Consider the following 25,571-nt stretch of genomic DNA (forward strand, 5'->3'; position numbering starts at 1 on the left):
TAGAGCTAGATGAAGTCTATAAGAATCAAAGATTGTCACAGAACTTTAGAAAAAGCAGGTAAGTCAAGACAAATAAATAATTATAAAATATTCATAATGTGGGAGACAAAACATATTTTGGGAACTGTTTAAAAAGGTAATGATTACCTGAATGGTTTGGAGTTCTCATGGGCATGATTGTCTTGATGCTTCCTGGGTAGAAAATAAATTCAGTTAGGAAAGATTGTCCCATTAAACCACAACACTGCTGCATACAAATGTCAATTTAAAGTTCATTATCTATAGAACTCACACTGCTATGTGCCTAAAGAATAAAAGCAAGTAACTTCTTAGAATACAGTGCATTAAAGCAGTAAACCTTATATTAACATGGTGTCCAAAAATATTTCAAAGAGAAGTTACAAAAACTTCAGAGTCACCTTTTCTAGGATATAAGATTATATGAAAACAAATTTTAGTTTTTTGACACAATTAGCCTGGTTCCAATCCCTTAGATAATAAAAAGCTGAGAATAGTAGGGGTTTTTATGAACCTAGAGGTTTGAACATTTAAAAGAATACATTTCCTTTTTAGGAAATTTGCATCACAAGCAAGTAAAGGAGTCCTCCAGATAACTGTGAGGTCTTGACAACTTAGAAACCATTAGATTTTAAGTGATATTCAACTTTGATAAGCAAATGGTCAATGTAGTATCCAGAGGATTCTGAGAACCTCAATGCTCAATTGTATCAGTTATGATGAAAGCTGAGAGATTTTTGGGGTGGGCACTGTGGCAGTGCTTATCAAAGTAAGAAAACATGCTGTTGTTTACTGTGTATCCAATAGAATTTATTATCCAGAACATTTTTTTAATTCAAAACTTTGATCCCAGTAAAAACCACATTGACTCAATTATGCAAATAGCTTCTATCAGAAAAATCTCTTCCTTTTGAATTTCTAAGATTCCTACCTAATATGTCCTTCCATTTTATCATAAAATCAGATGATCCCCCAGCCATGCTCCCTTCTCCTGGACGTTCAGGAAAAGCTGTGTGTGTCTGAGCTGGAGGTCCCAGCAGCTCTGGGGGTCCCTCTGATCTCCATTCATCTGAGCTGCAGTGTCTAAATTTGCACTTCAGTAAAAGGCTTAAGAATATTACTCAGGAAATAGAAATTATTCCTATTTCACAGAAACTTTTTATATTAGATTTTAAACATATTTGAGGATATTCTCTCCAACACCAACAAACTGTAATCTATAAAATCAGTTTCCTTCTTGGAGTTGCTGACACATATAGAAAAAGGTTAAGTAGGAGAGAAAATGAGTGATGAGTCCTATGGGGAATTTACTGATCATATTCATTCACCATGAAAAATGGGGATGTTTTTCATTAATCTCTTGTCTACCATTGCTTTCTCTTGGAAACTGAAAAAAAAAAAATAACCTTCTGCCATGTACGTTGTGTTCACAGATGTATTACAGGGCATGGCATGACTGTCTCTTCACCAAGCAGGAGCTGGGAGTGTTCAAAAGTCTCGTTACTGCTTTCCTCCACTTATATTTAGGAAAGAAAATTCAACCTCAAAACTTTCAAAGTTTAATCCAAGATTTGATAATGACATTTGTCATTTTTTTGTGAGGTGAAACTTTTACTTAGTAATCTACCTCTACCAACAATGGTATAAATTCCCAAGCTTGTATTTTATTACTTAAATGTCTGAAGATGCTTTTAGACTGGGAAACCATTTCTTTGGACCTTATTAATATTATCACAAACCATCAAATGTACCATTGTATACACCTGCAGTTTTAGTTTAATTTCTCAATATGGATCTCCCTAGTGCTGTAAAGATCTACAATAATGTGGTTAGCTATAGCTACATAGATTCATTTCACTTTTCATCTCTAATTGCATGTTAAAAGTAAATTTCCAGTTTCCCCACTCATCTGATATGTTTAAAAGAAAAGCAGTGTGAGAGCAATCCTCACATGAAAACAGCCAGCTATCATTTCATTCTCTGCGATTTCTTTTTATGGTAACCAACCCCATGCGAAGTCATTTTTGGCACTCATTGCCAACAAAGAAGAGGTATTCCAAACATGGTTTCACATTCCCATTTAACATTTTCCCTCACGTCTTTGAGTGCTACGGGAGGAGTAAGATGTTTTGCCGGAGGATACGACTTTTGGGTTTTCTGTGGAAGGTGCTCCAGCCCATATGAGTCCACCAGTCAGGGAAGACAGGTGGTATCTAGCAGGCTCAGCACATTTTTCAGAGAGGGGTAGTGATGAAAAGATACTACCCTCTGCATGGCTACTTCAGTGGTAATGGAACTAAAGGAACTGAGCAAAACAAAAAAGAAAATGAGCCCAGCTGGCATGGCCCAGTGGTTGAGCATTGACCTATGAACCAGGAGGTCATGGTTCAGTTCCTGGTCAGGGCACATGCCTGGGTTGCAGGCTTGATCCCCAAAGGGGGTTATGTAGGAGGCAGCCAATTAATGATTCTCTCTCATCATTGTTTCTATCTCTCTTTCTCCCTCTCCCTTCTTCTTTGAAATCAATAAAAGTATATTTTTTAAAAATGAAAAGAAAATGATATACTTCATGGAAGGGTTGCCATTTTCCTAAAAGTGTGCTCTGTCCTTTGGCCCCTCTTCACAGTCCCACTCAAACAAATTTGGCAAGCAGTTAAATGATTTCCTCAGACAGGCCTGAAAGGAAGGCACAGAACAGCCTCCCGCATAGACCCTGACAGAGGTCTCTTCAGGATAGCGGCTGGGTGGGATTGGCAGGGAGACAGGCTCGCTCTGCAGATGAATAAAGGCCCACAGTGTCCAGGGTTGTCAATCTGGGATCTTTTGCTTAGAAAAACACTATCTTAGAAAAAAACTTTACCTCAGGAAATTAATCATTACTTGAGTGGTGGCAAAAGTCAAGTGAGCATTAAATAATAACATCCTAAATAATAATGGGTTAAAGTGAGTGGCCACAGATGCCACTTCTCCACTTCCAATATTTTAATACTGAAACATTTAAAAAAATTAAAACGGTTATTTGGTCTTTTTATTTATTTTTTTTTTTTTGAGAATTTAGTGTTACCATTTCACTTGTGTAAACAAACATAGGTCTTATGATAATTAGTGAATAAAATTTTAGAGGCCATTGCTGTACATTTGTTTTTCAAATACCAGAAATCAATCACAAAATATTTTAAGAAATAGATGAGTTATCTCAGAGCACCATGCCGCACATGAGAGGAAAAAGGATCTACTAAAAACTGTGACCAGTGCCAAAGTCCAGCTGAATACAGACTTATTTCCACAGAAGGATTAAAAAAGGCACCTTCCTGAGAGCCAAAGTCATTACAAATGCTTCTTTTATTAGCAAAAATTCTCATAACAACCCCAGTTCTCCCTAAAATGAGCAAGTTACCAATATGAGGAAGATACTGTATATTTTGTAAAAGCCTGCCAAGCAATTCAAATAACTTTTGGAGAAAAGAAAAAATATTATGATTTGACTGTGGCTCGCGAATTTTCATATTTTGTCATACATTTTTTTTGCAATATTTTTATATCTGCGATTTTGTTTTTCTAGTGGAATGTTTTCCCATTATAAAGCAAAAGTAATTAGGAGTTACTACTAAGTTGAATTTGACATGAAAATAAACTTTGCCAGAAAGGAATTCTCCTACATGAGGTTATCTCATTCAAAAATTATAATTAAACCTAGTCTCTCATGAAAAACAAAGTCAAACCAAATCTTCATAACACTTTTCTACCTAAATAGCATATACATTGCTCCCCCAGATTTGATGACAAAGTAGGTTTATATATGGGTGCATCATAGCCAAACTGCTTTTCAAGTTAAATGTAAAAACAATAGAATAAAAGAATAAATTTTAGTTATTAACCTGTTGTCCTCATATCACCAAACTGCTCCACAACTGTCTGCCTTCCACGGTGCCAACTCTCCCACAGCAACTCATGCACCACTTCTGGGAATCTAAAAGATGAACAAGAAGGATTAAACAATGATGACACTTGTAGTGAACTTATAGGCATGCTTATTCTTTACTCACAGAAACAGCCTTCCCTGAAGAAGGGGGCGGGGGAGGGAATTGAACTGAATCTCTCAAGAAGATTTATTTTTTTTCCTTAAAGAAAAAAAAATCCCTGTCTTTTACTATAGTTTAAATCTTTGGAATTAGTACTTATATTAAAAGAAAAGTTGCAGTAACAGCAAAAGTGGAGGCCGTTAAGAAAATAAGGCTAGAGTTAAAAGTTAACATAGAAATTATGCCACCGGAGTCCAGGATACAATTCTGCACTATAGCTGAGATTCTCTCAAAACTAAACTCCTCAGGATGAAGTCTCAGGTCCTCGTAGCAAATTCTTTTCTATAGTTTACATCAGCAATGTTATGTTCCGTGCTAAAATTAATTTCTAAAATAGGAAGCCAAAACCAACCAAAGTAAAATCCTGATACTTAACAAACCCTGGTAAGTAGCAAAGAAAGGTACTTTCTCATACTTAGAATTAATATTTATCCAAGTCTGATCCAAAGAGAGGCATGGACGGTCACTCATACCATTTAATCCAAACAGATTAATCAGTTAAGCCTCTTAAGATGGTTTAGCACCAAGTATAAAAGGCCCATATAAAATGTTTTAAACTCCCCTAGATGGTTATTGTATATTTGCTCATTTAAAAAATATATATTTTTATTGATTTCAGAGAGGAAGGGAGAGGGAGAGAGAGATAGAAACATCAATGATGAGAGAGAATCATTGATGTCTGCCTCCTACACAGCCACACTGGGGATCGAGCCCGCAACCTGGGCATATGCCCCAACCAGGAATGTTCAAACGGTGACCTCCTGGTTCATAGGCCAATGCTCAACCACTGAGCCATGCTGGCTGGGCTTTTCTCATATTTTTAAAACATTGCTCTTTCGCCAAAACCGGTTTGGCTCAGTGGATAGAGCGTCGGCCTGCGGACTCAAGGGTCCCAGGTTCGATTCCGGTCAAGGGCATGTGCCTTGGTTGCGGGCACATCCCCAGTGGGGGACGTGCAGGAGGCAGCTGATCGATGTTTCTCTCTCATCGATGTTTCTAACTCTCTATCCCTCCTCTCCCTTCCGCTCTGTAAAAAATCAATAAAATATATTAAAAAAAAAAAAAAAAAAAAAAAAAAAAAACATTGCTCTTTCTACCAGAAAAGCGATTGTCTCATAGGAAGGACTAAAGCATCAATACATGACAACTAAAATGAGCCTTAATCTAGTACCAGTACATGAGAACATTCAAAGTGCTTAAAGGAAGAAGCTTCCTTAATTGTCCCCCTCCACTCTGCTCATCACTGCAGTAGCACTTTGAGACACCCTGTGCACATTGAGACATGAATCATTATAAGCAAGCAGGCCCACTCAGTTCCTCAAAAGACACAAAAGGTGCAAAAATAGCTTCTGCAATTGAAGCAAGAACCACATCAGCAACCAGATGAATGTGGGTGGTCAGATAAGATTGTGTTGCTGCAAAGGGCAAATTATTAAACGAATGCTAGATTTATTTTCTTTCTTACACTTTGTTCTTCTTGCCTCAAATCAACCATTTGCTGGCACTTAAAATGACACTTGACAAGCTCTACTATTTTCAAAACTGAAAGCTTCATCGAACTAAAGAGCATGTTTGATTAAACACCAAGGGAATAGTGGCAGTGTCCTAAAAAAGAAAGAAAGGACATATATGTTCTATAAGATAATAAATAATTAACTATAGGAATATTTTTAACAAACCAAGTAGCACCTCTTTTTTGAAAAAAAAAAATCAAGTTTTAAAACTTAAAAAACACACACCACAATTACACCTTGGCAATATGACTCTAAGCTAAAGTAAAGCATGGCATCCTTCAGAAAACAAATAAATCACCGAGCTACTTTACATTCTGAGCAAAATTCACCAAGACAAAAATGGGCCAAGGTTCTATAAATATTGCTCTATATAGGGAACCATAACTTGCACTATTGAGTCACTACCTATGATTGGCAATTCTATAGTCACTGAACTAAGAGGTAAGAAGGGAAAAGGAGAACATAATTCACAGGATGCTAGACCACAACTTCTAACTGTGGAGCAACTATAGACAGGCTCCCAACCATTCCCTAACCCAGAAATCATCATTCCTACTAACAACCTCCACAGGCAAAGGAGAGCAGCTGAGAACCCCCCCAGACAAGTGGTGACAGCACGATGTTTTCAGTTCTGACTGCTTTTCTACCCCTACTTTCCAGGGCTCTGGTTACTGGCAACAGAAAACACTTGTTTCACGACATGCATATGTATCTGGAATTTTATTTTATTTATTTTTTATATTTTTTTATCCTCACCAGAGGATTTTTTCTATTGATTTTTGTTTTTAGAGAATGTGAAAGGGAGAAGAAAAGGGTGGAGGAAAGAGAGAGAAATGTAGATGTGAGAGAGACACATCAAGTGGTCGCTTCTGGAAAGCAGCCTGACTGGGGGCGGGGAACAAGTCCACAACCCAAGTACTTGCCCTTGAGGGGAATCAAACCCTCGACCCTTCAGTGTGCTGGCCAATGCTCTAACCACTGAGAAACACTGGCAAGGACTATTTCTAGAATTTTATATTACAAAAAATCCTTTTCACTCAAAAGAGGATCCAGAATTTGTTTCTGTCATATGACTTATAACTCATGACTTGTCAATGTCTGATTTGCCCTTAATGAACTTAAAAATCAGTGATAATGATGCACTTATATTTTACCTCACAGAAACTTCCAGGTAATTAGTGTGATTATAAAGCAAAGATTTAGACAATATTAACATGAGAGATATGACACCAATTTCTGAGATTTTGCACAAATCATTTTGTTGCAAATTGGAATCAGTAATGGCCTCCCCAAGGGGGATAATTACTGGTACTATTACAATACAGACATGGTGATAACCATCTCAGAAAAGTATTTATGCATCCGTTTTAGATGAGTTTTTGTGCCTTAGTTTCTTCAGCAAAATAAAAGAAAACTATTTCCCCCAACAGCTCCTGAGAATGTGGCATGACAACTCATGCTTCTGTTCCAAGGAAATCAACAGTTCACACAGCACACTGTTAAACAATGGAACCAAAGAAAAAGAAGAGATTTTCACTTCTCTAACTTTACTTTTAGCTTATTAGATTAAAAATAATCACCATGCAATGAAAATTTAACATTCTATAAAACTAACAAGTTTTCAGGAAATAGTGTTAACAGATCTTGTTAAATATCCCCAGTCATTTAAATTCCATTCCTCAGTGTGAGGCGAAAATTACCTTTCAATTTAATAACAACATACAGACTGAGTCTTCTGTTACCTGTAGGTTTGTGGAAGGGTTCCTTTAAAAATATTTTCCAACCCTCTATCTCCTATTTATAACAAACACTTGAAAAGTTTGAGTATTATTGTTTCTCTCTCAGTGGCCTCTCAGCCTTTCTACTTTAGAAAAAAATTCTTGGCATTAGATATTTATTCTTGGATGCTTAAAGGTTATTATCACTAAATCACTAAGCTAAGCAAGGGTCAGAGGCCCTTATTGAGCTATGATTAGATAGATGGATAGATGATAGGCAGGGAGAGAGAGGGATTTTTAAACTATCCATTGTTAGCAGGATGCTTTATTATTTTAAGTCTTTATTATTTCAAATTATTTTAAGACAAGTTATGGTTTAATAATTTAATATGACTTTTTGATTAATCTTGCAAGATATTGAAGTCTCATTAGCAAACTTCTCATGCAAATATAAGTACCTTCCGTCATTCTTGTTTTTTTTCTGAAGTTAAACAAATACACACTAGATCATAATTTTAATAGAAGAGCTGATAAGATAAGCCAGTTACACTTTAGATGAGAGTTGTCACAATTAAAAATAATTATTATTTTGCATAACTCTATGAAAAAATGGCACAGGACCTGGAAACAAGATGTGACCAATATGTTTCTTGGTTAAAAGGAGTGTTTAAGTATTACATATAAAGGAATGAATGCTACTCTTCATACATTAGAGAAGAGCTATTTTTAGAATATAGTAAAAGGTATTTAAAAGTAGTAGGTAAAGATGGGTACTGAAAAATAAATCAATGCACAAGATACACTTTATCAATTCCACCAGAAAAAGAAAAAGAAAAAAGGTTCTAAACTGGCCCATTGATCCACTTTGCAGTGTCTGGAATGGTAAGGTAAGAGACACTTGGTAGGTGGCTCAACCCCTGAGCCACATCCGCAGGGCCTACTTCCTTTTATTTAAAGATTATTAACCTGGCCTTATTGTAGGCACTGATTGAGTAAAGGATTGAAAAATGAATAATAAGCCCTAACAGGTTTGGCTCGGTGGATAGAGTATCGCCCTGCAGACTGAATGGTCCCAGGTTCGATTCCAGTCAAGGGCATGTACCTTGGTGGCGGGCACATCCCCAGTAAGGGGTGTGCAAGAGGCAGCTGATCAATGTTTCTCTCTCATTGATGTTTCTAACTCTCTATCCCTCTCCCTTCCACTCTGTAAAAAATCAATAAAAATATATTTTAAAAAAATGAATAATAAATGATATTGAACTTAAGATAAGCAAGGCATTTATCATCTATACTTTAAAGATAATCAAAGAGAATAACAGTAGCTAAAACCTGTTCTCCATTGAACTGTTTATCCATTTTTATAGAAAATAAAATGAAAATTTTAATAAAATTAAATTTTTAATTTTTCCAAAATGAGTACATGGTAGCAAAATTAACTGTCAAAGTAATCAATTTCTACAAGCAATAAATTATTTAGTATCCAAAACAAAACTAATTCATTCTCAACCATTTTTTAGGATAAGCTATTTTTCATTATCAAGCTTTTTTATGTTCAAATAATTAGAAACTTTTTAAAGTACATATTTTAAGTCAAGTCATGAGATCATGTCCAAAGCAAGGGCAGTTCTTTCATTGACAGTCAATACAGGCGAACACTTTGGATCATAATATCCAGAATTCACCACGGAGGTGAACACCTGGTCACCCCATCTCCACAGGCACTAGTTCTGCAGAATGATGTAAGCTGTCTTGTTTTTGGAAAAAGTCAAGGCCAATTAGATGTTTCAAATAATTAAAAATCTGTTTTGTTTTCTCATTTGTAACATATCTTTATTTTTACATTCCCATTTTTATTTTTCTTTCCCTTCCTTTCAATTCCCTCTACTTTATCCCTTAATGTTATTATGGCAGGTAAATAACTACTTCTTGCCAAGCTATCCTAAATATTTACTTGTTAACTAAATATTTGGAGAAGACCAAAGGAGCAATATTTGACTACTACTCTAATGAGAAATACGCCATAACTAAGTCCTAACTAAAAAGTATTGTTTTATCTTTTAAGTGCTTGTGTTTACATGTTTACTATTTTGGTTGCTCCAGGTGTATGTAAACAAGGTCATGATTCTTTCTCCAATTTTTCTTTTATGCCTGGATATGCCAAATTAGCATAAAGAAAGGCCAAAGTTAACTTTGGATTATGTAAACAAAGAAAATAGAGAAATCAAATAATCAAATATGTATTATATTCATAAGATACACAAAACAAGCTGACCTTGTCTGAAGAAAAATCCATCTCTTAGAAAAGAGCAGCCTCCCACATCAATGTAAATAATACAAAAAGCAATAAAAGCACAGCTGAAAACTTGGACTACATTCCATATTTCATGCTACAAGTGATTCTCAGATGTGGTGAAAAAGAACTGTCCTCAGTCTTCCTACAGTGGGCCTACACACAATAAACGTCCTTCAAAAAGAAATCAAGGTGAGGCCTATGACATATCATCTAACCAGATAGGCATAACCACCTGTAATAACTGAGCTTCTGAAATCATCAATTCTATCTCCTCTCTTAAAAATTTTGACAGAGTCAGGAAACTGACCAGTATGTCTGCCAGTGAAGAGGCATACAACCTCAGTAAATCAAAGAGAAAATCTTGATTCAACACTGGCCCAGGACAGGTGCAGCCAAATAAATGACAGGGTACTATCCCTCCAGACTTTAAAAATGGACATAAAGTTAGCACACAGCAAATAACATGAACATTAGTTATTGTCAGAGTTCTAGAAAGCATATGATCAAACAGGGCTTGAACAACCAGGAAAGGCTCAATAGGTAGTTCAAATGGAAGCCATACTTTACCTAAATGAAATAACCAGAAAAGCTGTATAATTGTGCTTCCTGGTTATTCAGGGACTCCCCTGGCATACTGATAAACTCTGAATGGCATTCATATTTTCAGACTCATCTTGGAATATATGAAGTTTAAGGCTAGAAAAATATTCATTTCAAGTAGGTGTTTATAAGGTCCCACTGGACAAATTCTGTCAGACAATTCAGAATTCCATCTATTGGACCATTCACTCATTCAAATCACATCTTTTCCAAAGCTTATATACCAACAAAATCAAGTAAAATATTATTGATATGCAAATTTCACTTTTATTTGAGTTTGAATCCAGATATTATTGTCTCATTTACCAAATGTATACATTTGTATAAGTTTATATGTAATTAAATATAAATATATGCGATTTAAATCAATTTCAATGACACCAACTAGACCTGAGAATAATGCACACACATGAAACTGAAATATAAATAAGATAAAATTCATGCCTGTTAATGGGTGAAAAAAAACAAAGAAACAATAAGCTGTAAAAGCAATGGAGGCATAAATGGGGAGTTCAAAAACAAGTGAAACAAGAGGTTGCTTGGGAATGCTTCATTTAAGAAACACTATTTTAGGTCTTGAAAGAAGGCTAGGATTGGCAAGTAGAAATGAAGAGGAAAAGCATTTAATGTGAACATATCCTGCAATAAAGAGCAGCAGGGAATGTTGAAGAAACAGTCAGTGTGATTAAAATATTCAGCATAGTAGCCAGGCAACGTGAGTTAGGGCTGAGGAAGAAAGAGGTGGCTTCATTTGGTTCAAAATCAGAGCCACCAGAAGTTCTAAGCAAGAAGTTCTAAGCCACAACCATAGAGACACATTAGAAAGTTTATGCTTATATCTCATCTCTTTCCATTCCCTTTTTGGGCCAGCTTCTGCCAATGTGTAGCCTGAAAAAGAATCAAATTGAGAGGACATTTGTTTTAAGAAAAATAAAGCTTGAAGCTAAGAGGGAATAGATACAAGTGATAATTAGTAGTAAAAAACTCTTGGAAAAGTGAGAAAGAAAAGAGAACTCAAAAATATAGATTCAAGGATCAGTTTCAGAAGAAAGAATGAAAAATTTTCTGTTTTAGACTGGAAGGAAGAAAAATAATAAAGCAATATAATATTTTTGATAGAAAATAAACTGAGAAGTTCCCTTAAGATGTTCTTAATCTGCTCAGAAGAGTGGAAGGCTGGTTATCTGATGGGAGTAAAGGAGCTAGAAATAATTGAGGGGCTTGATGAGTTTAAACAGTCATTGCCCTGAGTGATTAATGCATTTAACAGACTTAGGTAGAACACTATTTCTTATTGTGCTATTTAAAAAGAATATTTGTTGCCCAGTCAGGTGTGGCTGAATGGTTGAGCATTGACCCAGGAACTAAGAGGTCATTGGTTTGATTCAGGTCAGGGTACAGGCCTGGGTTGGGGTCTTGACCCCCAGTATGGAGAGTGCAGGAGGCAGTTGATCAATGATTCTCTCATCATTGATGTTTCTCTTTCCCTCTCTCTTCTTCTCTCCCTAAAAATCAATAAAAACATATTGAAAAAATAAAAAAGTAAAAAAAAGAATATTTTCAAATTTTACCTAAGTTGATAAATATATGCAAATAAGATATTATCATATCAAATAATACAATTGAAGGGGAATATAAGACAATTGGGGGTTAGCAATCTGAATCTGTGCCAGTAACCAGTATCCTAATGAACATTCTTGTTAGCCTATAATTAAGTCACTGTCCCTTCCTTATGCTATAATCTGTTTTCCTAAATACTCCCAGTTTGCAAGGGCCATAAACCAAGAATTTAACAGCTTAGCCAGAGGGGAGGTCACTGGCACCACTCAAGCCAGGCCTTTGGGTGTAATCTCACTTCCCGCATCCCAACCCACAGAGGGATTGCAAAGCCCAAGAAAAGTCCAGAAGCCTGGTCCATATTTGGGGAGACAAAGAAACCAAGGGGATAAATGGGAGAGACCCTTTGCATTTGGTACTCAGGCTTTGGAAACCAGCTCCCCTGAGTCACCGTATTAGTACATCTGCAAATAAAGGGTTTTTCCTAAATCTTCTGAGTATCTGTTGTATGTTTTCCGGTCACCTGATAAATTCTGCAACATAATAAAATATGTAAATTTACCTCTGTTGTTTTTAAATAAAACTCTGAAGATAATGAACTATAAACCACTATAAACAGTACATTGAAGACAATTTGAAAGATCTTTATATCCTGTATAAAGATTATTTGAAAGCACAGCTACAGAGGTTTCCTTTTTACTGTAAATTTAAACAGTGATCTACACTAATTTTAGAAATGTTACTGAGTCTTAGAAGATCAAATTCTTAGTTAATATCTGAAATACGGAATCCTTACCTTATTGAATTAACTACTTATATTCATCACATATTGATGATATTGAAAGTTAAAAAGCCAACTGAATGTCCTATAGGACATAAGACAATGGCTGGCAGAGTAGAAAGTCAACAGATATTTGTCAGCTGAGTGACTGAATGAATAACATAAATGTGAATAAATGAATCGATGAACTCATGAATGAATGTGAATATACCATGTGTATATGTCCAGCACCTGGGAAAACACCCTTTTGGCTTAATGACTGAAAAAGAGCATTATATATCTTCGGACATGGTACTTGGAAGGGATCTAGTCAAGTCCAACACCATATCCAACAATCAAGGGCACTGAAACCCACTGGGTGCAAGTGACTCATGTAAGTGGACTTCGGAAAACTTGAGAAAACCCAATCTCAAAAAGGATTCATTTTAGAATTTCTGGAACATTTTCAGCTACCAAACACAAAAGGAAACTTTTTATACTTTTTTAATGCTATACATTTATGTAGGGAGAAAAACCCAGAAGTGTGTATTTTTTGTAACCAAATAATAAGTTTAAACATCCAACCACTTTACCCTTCATTAAGGATCTCAATTCAACACAGTAATTAAGTTAAGTGATTAAGAGTTAGGCTTACATCTCTTAACCCAAAATGTGAACAATAAACTATTAATTTAACTTGGACTCTCCAATTTCTCATGCTTTCTATCCTGTCTCCTTATTGATTGGAGTGGTCATTTAAATTGCTAAAGACCAGTGACGTGTGATACTGAGTCTATGTGCTTTACTTATTCCAAACATAGAAATGTGAAGATAATGGAAAACCAGGGGAAATGAAAGATGATTCCTGGATTAGAACTTGAAGCATCAGGGCAATGCTTCAGCCACAAACTTCTGCCTCTGCTCTCAGTGATGGTGAAGACAAGTAGGACAATGGTGACATCAATGGCTCACAAGATATAAAAAGCCATCCCTTGGGTTTGCTCATGAATATTCCTACCTTTTGCAGTCTTAGAGCACATTTACCTCACTGACTATCAAGATCTTGGCCTACTTGCTAACTTGAAGGGCAGAATGGGGTAGTATTTAAAGCACCTACATTCAAATAAATCAGGAATCAAGCATTTACCAGCTACGCGACCATGAACTCTTAGTATAAAGGAAGTAACAAAATCAAATATCACCTACCAATCTCATTCAATTGTGAGACTTCAGTAAAACACATTATATTCAAAGAACCCAAAACACTTAGCCAAAAGTAACTGGTACATGGCAATTGTTCAAGTATTATTGTGGTTATTATTATGAGTTATTACTGCCCTCAGAGACTTAGCCTGGGCCTTGGTCACTACAATTCCAGATAATACCAGGATATAGAGCCAACTTAGAGTTTGAGGCAACTGTATAGGATGACAATAGCTCACTCAAGCCTGGCTTAGAACAAACCTAAGCCCTTGTATCTAGGTTGAGAGTCTCATGTATACTCCAGGCACCAGAATGAGGAAGGAGTGCCTGGGTGCATTTCTCTACATGAAATTTTCTCATAGTTGATATGGGTTGAAGGTTTGTGTTCTCCCAAAATTCAGATATAATGCCCTAGCCCCCAATATGGCTATATTTGGATGGGGCTTCTAAGGAAGTAACTAAGGTTTAATAAAGTCATAAGGGTGGTGTCCTGATCGCACAGGTTTAGTATCTTTATAAGTAGAGACCTCAGAGAGCTCTTGCTCACTTTCTCCCTCTACGTGCACACGAGGAAGAGGCTGTGTGAGCACACAGTAAGGTGGTGGCTGCAGAAAAGCCAAGTTAGGTTCCAGAATGGGACTATAAGAAATACTTTTCTGTTAAACCACCAAGTCTGTGGCTTTTTTTAAATGGTAGGCTGAGAAGACTAATATAATGATTTAACACAATTTTGCAAAGTACATAAAATTGTTGGAATGAGGGAGAAAAGGTACAAAGAAAAGAATATTGGATTTTGAGTCAGGAAATCCATACTCCTGTACTGGTTCTAATACCTTGTAGCTGTATAATCTTGGACAATTTATTTAATCTTTTTTACCCTTTTTTCTTCACTCAAAAATCAAAACAGTAATTTCTCCCAATCATGGTTGTTGTAACCAGGATGCCTGTCATAGTAGGTACTCAATAACCCGTTTGTTCTTTTTTTAAAGATAATGGAATGAAGGGGGACTCCTGGGGGGAAGAGAATACAATAATTAAAGATATTTTATCTCATAATTCTATATTACTACGTAAAGGAAGACATTGTAATAGTCATGTTGTGCTAAATTCTATCAACACTTAAATATTTATTGATGGCCTGAATATTCACTTTTTATGGTGTCATTAGTGAGCAAGGTGACTTTTTTTCAGTGTTTTAGTGAATAATTTATCAAAGGAAAATTATTCTATACCACGTTCACCCCCCCCCCCCAATTCAATGGTTATCAAAATATGCATTGATTGCTACTATGGACAAGGTAATATATCAATTCTAGTTTATTTAGCATTAAAAAGGAGCCGTGTGGCATACAATTTTTAATTGTCTATTTAAAATTAATCCCCACGGGAGAAATTTATCTGGTGTGTCTATATCAAGAATAATTTTATTCTAGCCCTAGCTGGTTTGGCTCAGTGGATACAGAGTGTCGACCTGCAGACTGAAGGGTCCCACGTTCGATTCTGATCAAGAGCACATGCCCGAGTTGTGGGCTCGATCCCCAGTGTGGGGTGTGCAGAAGGCAGAATGATTTTCTCTCATCACTGATGTTTCTATCTTTCTCCACCTCTCTGAAATCAATAAAAATATATTAAAAAGAGGAATAATTTTATTCTTACTGAAAACTGGCTTTGCAGATCCTATATTTTAAGCCTATTAACTGTCCCCATTTAGGTTGGCTGCTGGTAAGCTAAGGTCTTTATTTGGAACCTTCTTCTAGGAAGTACCTAGGCCTTCTTGGCACATATTTTGATCACTAACATCATTTCTAGTTTCAAGTACTATTCCTACTTTTGGTTCCCATTTACTAATATGTATACATATATACTTCAAGAATTGGGACTGTTACAAAAAAAACAATAAATGTAGCTGGAAACTGTTTAGAAGATTTAACATATGTACATTTCAATAGTGGTTGGGCAGCACAACTGTAAAAACTAATTGGTTCCGGTATATAAAAGGAATATGAAAACCCCCAAATATTTGTCTTTTCTTTCAGTCTTCAACTGTATTGATTCCAAGGGAAGGGGGGATTTCATAAATATAACAGAAAAGGTACATATAACACAACTCAAGAGAAACTAATTATTTTCCTTCTCTAAGGAATTGCATATGAATAATATGGAAATAATATGGTCAGATTATATTATCTTTGAGACATGGTCGAATTTTCAGTTACTGTCAAAGCTCAGCAGCACACATGGTAAATACACCTGACATATTCTTGGACACAGATAACTTATACTGGCAGATCCTACACACAAATCCAGTACAGTATACTGAAGGGGTTGGATGAATACTTTTTTATTTGTTGAGCATCCATAGGGCATAAAATCAGATTTGGACACATGTACTTTAACAAGTTTAGAATCCATTTGCTCAGAAAGCATGTCAAGTCTCAAACCAACCTCTACTTTTTTTAAAATATATTTTATTGATTTTTTTTACAGAGAGGAAGGGAGAGGGATAGAGAGTTAGAAACATCAATGAGAGAGAAACATTGATCAGCTGCCTCCTGCACACTCCCTACTGGGGTGTGCCTGCAACCAAGGTACATGCCCTTGACCGGAATCGAACCCAGGACCCTTCAGTCCGCAGGCCAATGCTCTATCCACTGAGCCAAACCAGTTAGGGCAAACCAACCTCTACTTTTAAGATATAAGCATCAAATGTCCTAAATATTACTAAAATTTTAAACAAATTAGTCTAAAAATCATTTTCAGTGCCATATCAATGAATCAGGTGCATGTGATTTAATTTGATCTTTGTTTTCAAATAAACCCAAATGCTAGAGAATGTGTGTACAGGATTCATAATTTTGGATTTGTCAACATTGACCTATATCCAATATAGGCATATTGGCTTAATTCCTGTGTTCTTCACACCCATATAAATAACTTGAAGAACACGTTTAAACAATGTGACCAGAAATAACTCATCTTGAAAAGAATTATAAGTAAATATACATATTTACTTAACTGGTTTATAGGATCCATGGGGTCCATGGCTTTAAAACGGCCTTGCACAAGTATGTATGTATGTATGTGTGTGTGTGTGTGTGTGTGTGTGTGTATATATATATATATATATATATATATATATATATAAACACAATATTCATTGATTTCACATTTACTGATGTTATTTGGAATCTCACTTTCATTCTCTCTGACATATTGATGGGAAAAGAATTTAATTTAAAAATCTTGTTAAGAATTCTTCCTTAGCACATATTCTCATTAAAACAACAAAAGTAGGGGAAAATAAGCAAAAGCACTTAAGTAAATAAAAACGCAGAGAAGATTACAAAATTAAATATTGTATCATATTGTCTAACTTACTAGGCTTGCCCTGATTTCATTAAGGGTCTTAGATAAGGTACCAGCACTAATTTTATTGTGGCATCTGCTCTCTGCTTTTAATACGGGTATAAATCATTTGAACAAGCAAATTATAATATTTCATTTAATCGATAACTAGCAATACAATACAGAGAAGAAAATGTTTAATAATGTCTGGCATAGGTGCATTATTTTATTTTCAAAGCTTATTTCAGCCTCCTTCTAATGTAAGATGAACATGAGGAAACTGAGGCTCAGAAAGGTGAAGCAACTACCAAGGTAAATCTGTCAAAGATTACACAATCAGCCCCTGTCTCCTACCACAAGGAAATTTCCATGGCGTAGACCACATGGATTCTATGAACCAGTTAAGAGGACATGTGTGGGATGAGTGGGCAGGAGACATAGGTTTAAGTCCCCACTTCCTACTTCACTGAAGACCCCCACAAAGTTCAGTTAACACGGTGACCAGTCAGAAAGCTTTTACATAATAGTCATGGGACTACTTTATGGTAAATCAAGGTCAGCCTAAACCTTCTGCACACACAGAACAGCTGCAACTTTCATTCATTTTACTCGTTACATAGAAATACTTTAGCATCAACCCCAAAGTGAGTTTCCTTTGACAAAGGATCCTTGAAGGCCGGGAAGAACTCTAGACACGGGAGTCTCATAGAGCCACAGTGGACAGACGTACCAGCATTTGGGAAAAGGTTTACTCTTCCTCTAGTGTGGGCTTTCCAGCATCTCCAACCCAGAGGCTGATAAAGGCATTATTTCAGCTGGGCCTGGCACAATGTACATTAGACATTAACCTTTAGTTTAGGTTAATGAGAGTGGAGGCATGGGGGAAAAAAATCACCAAGATAGTTTTCTTAATTTGGGGGTAGAGGAATCATTAATGCCCTTAAAAACCTTAAACATTCACACTTGCCTGGTGATACCCAGTCCATAAAAACAAAAGCACTCTGACATTGAAGACACATGGCACATTCACTCTTAATGTTTTTCTACATTTTAACGACAGCCCTTTGGACAATTACAGTCCCTTTTCTTCACAATTAACATTAAAATCCATATTTCAGAAACTGGAGATAAGTGCATAGGAGGAAAGAAACAGTATAATATATGAGCCTGTGGAAACCTTACTTCCTTACCTGCTACCATGACTTGTTCATAAAACAGACCTTCCTTTCTTTTCTCCTTGGGGAGAAAGTGGAACAGAGGCTGGAGGTCCTTACAAAGGCAAGAGAAAGGAAACAATTTAGATGTGGTCCTCAGAACCAAAAAATATAAGCACATCACAAGGATACTATCAATGAAGGGTTTTCATATTGTCAGCTAATTTTCTCTGAGAGAAACATCTCAAAGAAAATGTTAAGTGACTATGTTGCTATTTGGTTTCATTTCTGTGAGATAAAAAGAGTGTAAAATAGTAACACTTAAAAGTTCTGAGTTGTAATTTTTTTATTTTTTTATGTTTAGGGATTAATTAAATGATCTGCACAAATATATCCAAATTGAATTAAAATGTTTAATTCTAAGTTGTTTCACAACCTACATGGAACAAGGAAAATACTTATTAATAGTAAGTAAATAAAATACTTTTTTCAAAGAATCAGTAATTAGGATTTTAAGGTAAAATAGGCATAAATCATTCAGAAAGTAAATGGAGATGATGTCATTCTAAATTGTAAACAAAGGTTGTTTTTGAATTACAGTTTTCCCATTTGTACATAAGTGCTTGAGGTGCCCAAACAATATGTACACATATATCTGGAAAATTCTTCCCTTTGCTTCTAATGTAGTGATTTTATGTAAAAAAGAGTATCCTATATAATAAAAGGCTAATATGCAAATTGACTGAATAGCGGAACAACCAGTCGCTATGATGCGCACTGACCATCAGGGGGCAGATGCTCAATGCAGGAGCTGCCCCCTGGTGGTCAGTGCACTCCCACAGGGGGAGCGCTGTTTAGCCAGAAGCTGGGCTCATGGCTGGCAAGCGCAGCGCATGGGGAGCAGGCCTAAGCCGTCAGTCAGACATCCCCCACAGGGTCCCGGACTGCAAGAGGGTGCAGACCAGGCTTAGGGACACCCCCCCCCCACCCCACGAGCACACAATTTCATGCACTAGGCCTCTAGTTATGAATAATTGCAATGGGCTTCTTGGTAACAATAGGTAATGTCTGTCAACCATGAAGGAAGAGTGTCTTCCTCCGGAGCAGCCACAACAAAACTCTCTCTTCCTTTGCTTTGTGTGGTGAGGAGAGGAAGACAGGGATCTTTTGTCACTGCTACTACCATGAAAGGAGCCCACTTAGTTACAAATCTGATACACAGAAGGGACAGAGCCAAAAGAATCCCCACAAAAACCAACAAACAAAAAAACCAACAGATCCTGAAGGCTTCACAGTCTCTGGATCAAGCCGAGCCTGAAAGCACACTACCTCTGGACTGCGAGGAGCATGAGCCAATCATGTTTGCTTTTGCTTTAGAGAGTTGAGTCAGGTTCTCTGTTCCCCCATCAGAGACATCATACAAATGCTATGGTTAAGTGACATTGGTTGGTATTTCTCACTTATGAGATCTACTGAGATGGCCATGAAGAAGCAGGCAGTCAAGAAACAGGAAGGTTGAACAGTCTTTCACCTGGGTGGCGATTTTACACTTAAATCACTCTGTCCAAACAAGAAGTAATTCTGCTCCTGAGTGCTCAGGGTCAAGGATGACCCCAGGAAGACAGGGGAAGTGCATGCACTCTGAACTTAAGCTTGAACTGGGTCTCAATTCTCAGAGCCTTGATCCAATTACTGACACTTTTAACATCTGTTTACTGACCACAAAATGTTCAAAGTTGTTGTATTAAATGAGATGCCACATGTAAATCGTTCAGAATAATATCTGGATCAAATAAATACGAAGTATTAGCATTCTTTTTTAAATACTAGCAGAGTTAAATTTCCAGCAGCTGTAAATAAAGGGAAACATTATGTTTATAAAAGTAGGTAGGTACTTGACTTTTATTATTTGAGCTATAAGAATAGCAGGCATATCAAATTAGCTGAAAATGGTTGTTTGATTTTGCATGTATTCTAGGACATGTGAATATGTGTGTGTATGTCTGTAGATTTTGTCTCAGTGCAGGTATCACCTAAGCACGAAAATATTAAAAAGGCAAACTGTTTTTAATTGTATTTCATAAAGTAAAAATTATTAAATGGAATACAAATATTATAATTATTTCACATATCATAGATACTATATATGTAACATATGCATTATGCGCACGCATACACACACACACACACACACACAATGACAGAATGACAAGTCATGAAATGTAAATCCTTTCTCAGCTTGTCAGCAGGAAAGCCATTCAGACCTCCAGTGCAGCCCAGTGTCCCTGAAAGACAGATGAGAATATGAATCTTGCCAACTTCAGAGAGCCACTCCTCTGTGAGGTACTATGATACTAAGAAAGGGGGGAGAGGGAACATCAGGCATCATTGTGGGAAAGTTGGATATTCATGCTATAATTTGCTTCTTCTGATCCTATAGAAGAGTGACTAAATATTAGTGAATTTCTGTCCTTAGTTGGTAGCTTCAAGATGAACAAGTTATTTGGAATATTAACATTTTCTAAAAGTGTTCCCCACCTCTAAACATTATAAAAGTTCCAAACATCAGAGTTCTGTCAACTAATTGCTATAATACATCCCCAAACTGTAATTAAAGTTCAAGGTGGTAAAGTAGCAAACCAGTGACATCAGAAAGCAAAGAAGCCTCTGGGCTGAGATCTAGTTAGTGGGAGAAAACAGTCCTTTTGCAAGCTAGCAAGGAGCTAACCATCAATACCAACTCCTTTCCCAGCACCATGGACTAGCTTGAACTTCACCTTACTCCCTTGTTCACGAAAATCCAGACATCACTTAATGCCAATGAATAACAGATTCTCTTCAAATGCAGGTCAAATTACTAAAGTCTATCACCTCTCGTTTTTATCCCCACCCTGTAGAATGTTAAAAACCTTATTGTTGCCCAAGAAGTTTCCCAGAAATTGGATTAAGAAGCAAATATTTTCCCATTAGTTCAGATGAGTGTCTGGGCTACAGCACAGCTGGGTGGCATTAAAAACTCTAAGTGGCTTAAGATCTGAGGCATTAAACCCAGGACACAGAGCATCACCACATTCAGCTGCTGAAGTGTGACTCTATTACTGCAATTTTTAGATACTCATCAACATTCAATTAACATCCATGTCTCTATTACTGCAATTTTTAGATACTCATCAACATTCAATTAGCATCCATGATATAATATTAGTCACTATTGACACTTATTAACACCTCTGCCTCTGCTGTGCGAAGCGCAGAATTCAGGCTTAATAAGGTGGGACTCAAACTGCCAGGTGGCATCTTCACGTGATTTATGTTTCCCTATTAGATGGTTGACTCCTTTCCAAGTGAATCACCTCAAGTTTTTAAGTATTTGTCCTTCATTTTTATAAAAGCCCAGTATGCTTAGAGACAAGAAAGAGCATAATAAATAAATTTACGTATGAAAATTGATTAAGGAACACATTTTCTACTTAGAGGGTAAGTATCTATTAGATGAGAAAAGATTTAAATCTGTTGAGATTAACTGTTTAAGCCAGATGATAGAATCTTATAAATCACTTCCTTTTAATATTCTGAGGGATGATAAGCAAAGCCAATGGGAAAATTTGGAAGATTTAGAAGGAGGAATCCCCGCAAATGCAGGGAAAGTATTAATGTCTGTGGAAACAATTTAAAGAACAGGCTATCTTTCCCAAAGCTGTGAACATTGTTTTGATATTGTTTCTTGCTGGACTTACTATAGACACTTCAAATGGCCCAGGAATTGTGACCTGTACCAGACAACAGCTTTAGAGGCATCATAAGTTGATCCTTCGCGGCTTCTTGATGTTAAGGTGCATATAATGACATTTCTTGACCAAGCCCAACTCCATAATGGTCACTATGCAGAACCCTCACTCTCTAGCATGGAGAACATCAAGCACTGAGTCTGTAGAGGGGCGAATGGCCACAGTGGCTCAGGTTCTGATGCTGCCTGCAGATTGGGAGGGAGAGACTTCCCCCAGCCTCACCATGTAGGAGGTTAAGCCAGTGGCCAATATAAAAAAAAGAAACACCCTTGGGAACAAGGGGTCCAGAGAGGCACAGCTATAGGTAAGAGGTACTATGGCAACATGAAAAGACTGCCAGATTCAAGCAAATGCCAGTACACTTTAAAATACTTTATTTCATTGAATTCTCATGAAAACACTGAAACAACATTTTTACACTTGAGAAGGTTAGATAAGACCAAAAGTTACAATGATAGTAAATGCCATGGACAGGATTCTATGCTAACTTTTTACCTAGAAACCCCAATATTTCCACTGATCTATGGCACTTCTCAATCAGCACAAAAATTCAGCCCTCCTGCTTTTGTATGTGTGTATATGTATCTAGTAAGTATACATATACTTACTAGAGGCCCGGTGCACGAAATTCATGCATGGGTAGGGTCCCTAGGCCTGGCCAGCGATCAGGGCCTATTGGGGCCTTCCCTGCCAGTGGGGGCCGTCCTTCATTCCATGCCGCCCCCTGGTGGTCAGCCCACGTCATAGCGAGCGATCAAACTTCCAGTCTCCCAGTTGAACTCTCACCCCCTTTTATCATCTGACTTAACAGATTAACTGTTTTAAGTCAGATGATAATATCTTATAAATCACTTCCTTTTAATATTCTGAGGGATGATAAATGAAGCCAATGGGAAAATTTGGAAGACTTTGCATATTAGCCTTTTATATATAGATATGTGTAATTAGTACATATGTAATACGATATATTAAAATAAAAATCTCTACATCATTGGAAAATATGAATGTTAAACCCAGGGCCCTTCTCAATTAACATTCTGGCTTCATCAACTCCAATGAGGATCCAAGGCCACCATGATTATCTGCCTCTAGCTGGCAAAAGGGATGAAAAGATGGAGGGTCACCTAAGGGAAGGTTTTATTAGGCACTAGAGTTGCAGATAGCACTCCCACCCACATTACATTCACTAGAACTTAGCCACATGGCTCATCTAACTGCAGGAGAGGCTGGGAAATGCGTTCTGTGAGTCCTCGAAGGACAGGACACAGGTTTGGTGAACAGGCAGCCAGTCTCTGCCACACTCGTATTAGAAACTGTAGAGATGCTTGCTGATCTATGGATGGATGGACCACTCCACCCAAGTGTTGGCCACACAGTAATAAACGGAAAATATACTATATGTAAAGCATATAGGATTTAGATCTAATTCACTTAAAATTCACTGATTCACTGCTTGCCTTCTTTTTTCTAATATACCACAGCTCAGTATTAAGGATGAAAAACTATATTACCAAGACAAAAAAAGATAAGTATCATAAAGCAAAGCCCAAAGTTTCAAAGGAAGAATGACCTCATAATAAGTCAATATTACAGAGAGAGGAGAATCATGAACACGGACAGTTTCCTAGCAATATATAAAGAAAAGGTGAGAGAATAACACAGTCTACTTTTGCAATTTATGTTACAATTTCACATTTTTCTAATACTAAGAGGTAAAGCCCTGTTGTGTTTGTGCAAATAAACTAGACTTTACATTATAAAACTCTGATATTGATGCTTTAATATCTAAGTAGCTTTAAAATCAGTTGAGATTAAAAGTGTATCAAATGAAAGGATGAAAAAGATGCAAAATTTTTGTTTGAAGTAAAGTCATTAAAAACAACAAGAATGAATACATGGTCTTTTAAAGACATCATATAAAACTTCGTAGTTTACAAAGTATTTTGACAAATCTACATTTGACTAAGTCAAGATTGCCATTATATTTAATCCTTATGAGAAGAAATCTATCAAGTATAAGTTTAACCTCCATTAGGAAACTATGTGCATATGCCAATATTTCATCACCACCAGAAATTTTAGGTGATGAAATGCTACGGGTAATGCACCAACCCAGAGGATCTCTACTTCAGTGGAAGTTACTTCAACACCCAAGCTCTCAAAATAGGTTTATTTCTGCTATTTTTCTGACTATATTTTAAAAGAGAAATAACGTGGGTTCTGCAGATGCTGGTGAAATAATTACAGCTGCATAGGCGAGGCATATAATTAGCTGAAGAAAGGGGTAAAAAAAGACTTCACCTACACTACGTGGGCACAGAGTTAGGATTAACCGTGAAACCACTGCTGTCTGTATCTTGCAGAGCTGTAACCAACACTGAGGAAAAAAACAGAACTACACACACACGTGGACACACATAATACAGAGAGAAGCTACCCTTCCTAAATTCAAGAGAGCATAGCTGCTTACACTGAAAATAAACTCAGTAGTTACTTTCCCCTCATAGGTGTGCAGCAAATATCAGTACAGAGCAAAAACAGAAGAGGAACCATGAAATTCTTCTTTGCCTATCATCAAGGGCCACAGTACCAGTGCACTAGCCCAAGTCACAGAGAAGATGTGTGTGTAAAAATGCTGTTCCGTCATGTACCCGAGTCCTCAGAAATGGAAGTAAAACCACTCACCAATCCTATTAGGTGAGTGGTTTTACTTCCATTTTATGTGAGGTTTAGTGTTGGTTAATAACTTGTCCAGGGTCACACAGGCTATAAGTTATTTCCCAGAGAATTTGGTACTGGGAAAGGAACCAAATTCTCTCATTTTCATATAAACCTTTGTTGAACTCATAAAGGTTTCAACTTAAAAAAAATATATTTTGATTGATTTTCAGAGACAGAGAAAGGGAGAGGGATAGAGAGATAGAAACATCAATTGGCTGCCTCCTGCACGCCTCCTCCTAGGAGCCTCTAACCCAGGCACATGTCCTGACCAGGAATCGAATTGGTGACCTTTTGGTTCATGGGTCAATGCTCAACCACTGAGCCTCACCAGCCAGGCTCAACTTTTAAGTTCTAGGAGCTCTTAAGTATGAATATCCGAAGCTATTTCTACCTGTCTTCACAATTTCCTTTAATTATTTTTATGACACTTGAAAGTTTCCAGTGATACAGTGCAACGAACTCCAGCTCAAACTTTAATTGCACATGGAAGCAAATAGTGGTTTATTTTTAACTAAGATGTATAAATTCTAATTGGAAGAATTTGCTCAAAGCTTAAACAATCACACCTTAGTGATAAAGAGCTCAACGGACTTGGAAATAATTATAAGGGAAGACTACACATGGTTGTGGCTTGGCCAGCACCACTCAATTTCAGTAAAAGGACCCAAGAGGAATTTAAGAGAAACTCATGAAATACCAATCTGTGGGGCGCCAAGAACCTCACCATTCATTCGTTCGTTCAGCAAATATTTATTGAGCACATACTATGTTTTAGGTGCAGTGCTTGGCTATCGTGGGGAAGCAAATAAACTTGCTCT

The 25,571-nt window shown here is 36.8% G+C and overlaps 1 protein-coding gene across 2 annotated transcripts in view; it reads right to left on the reverse strand.

The window, feature by feature from the left end:
- HIVEP2 (HIVEP zinc finger 2) overlaps nucleotides 1–25,571 on the reverse strand; it is a 186,008-nt gene that overhangs the window by 25,136 nt on the left and 135,301 nt on the right. For both annotated transcript variants that reach the window (XM_080666811.1, XM_080666812.1), the window contains 3 exons: nucleotides 18,281–18,359; nucleotides 3,897–3,988; nucleotides 148–192 (listed from right to left, as the gene is read on the reverse strand). The gene's annotated coding sequence lies outside the window, so the exon portion shown is untranslated. The remainder of the gene's footprint in view (nucleotides 1–147; nucleotides 193–3,896; nucleotides 3,989–18,280; nucleotides 18,360–25,571) is intronic.

Source organism: Plecotus auritus (assembly GCF_963455305.1).
Source record: "Plecotus auritus genome assembly, chromosome: 4".
Classification (NCBI taxonomy): domain Eukaryota; kingdom Metazoa; phylum Chordata; class Mammalia; order Chiroptera; family Vespertilionidae; genus Plecotus; species Plecotus auritus.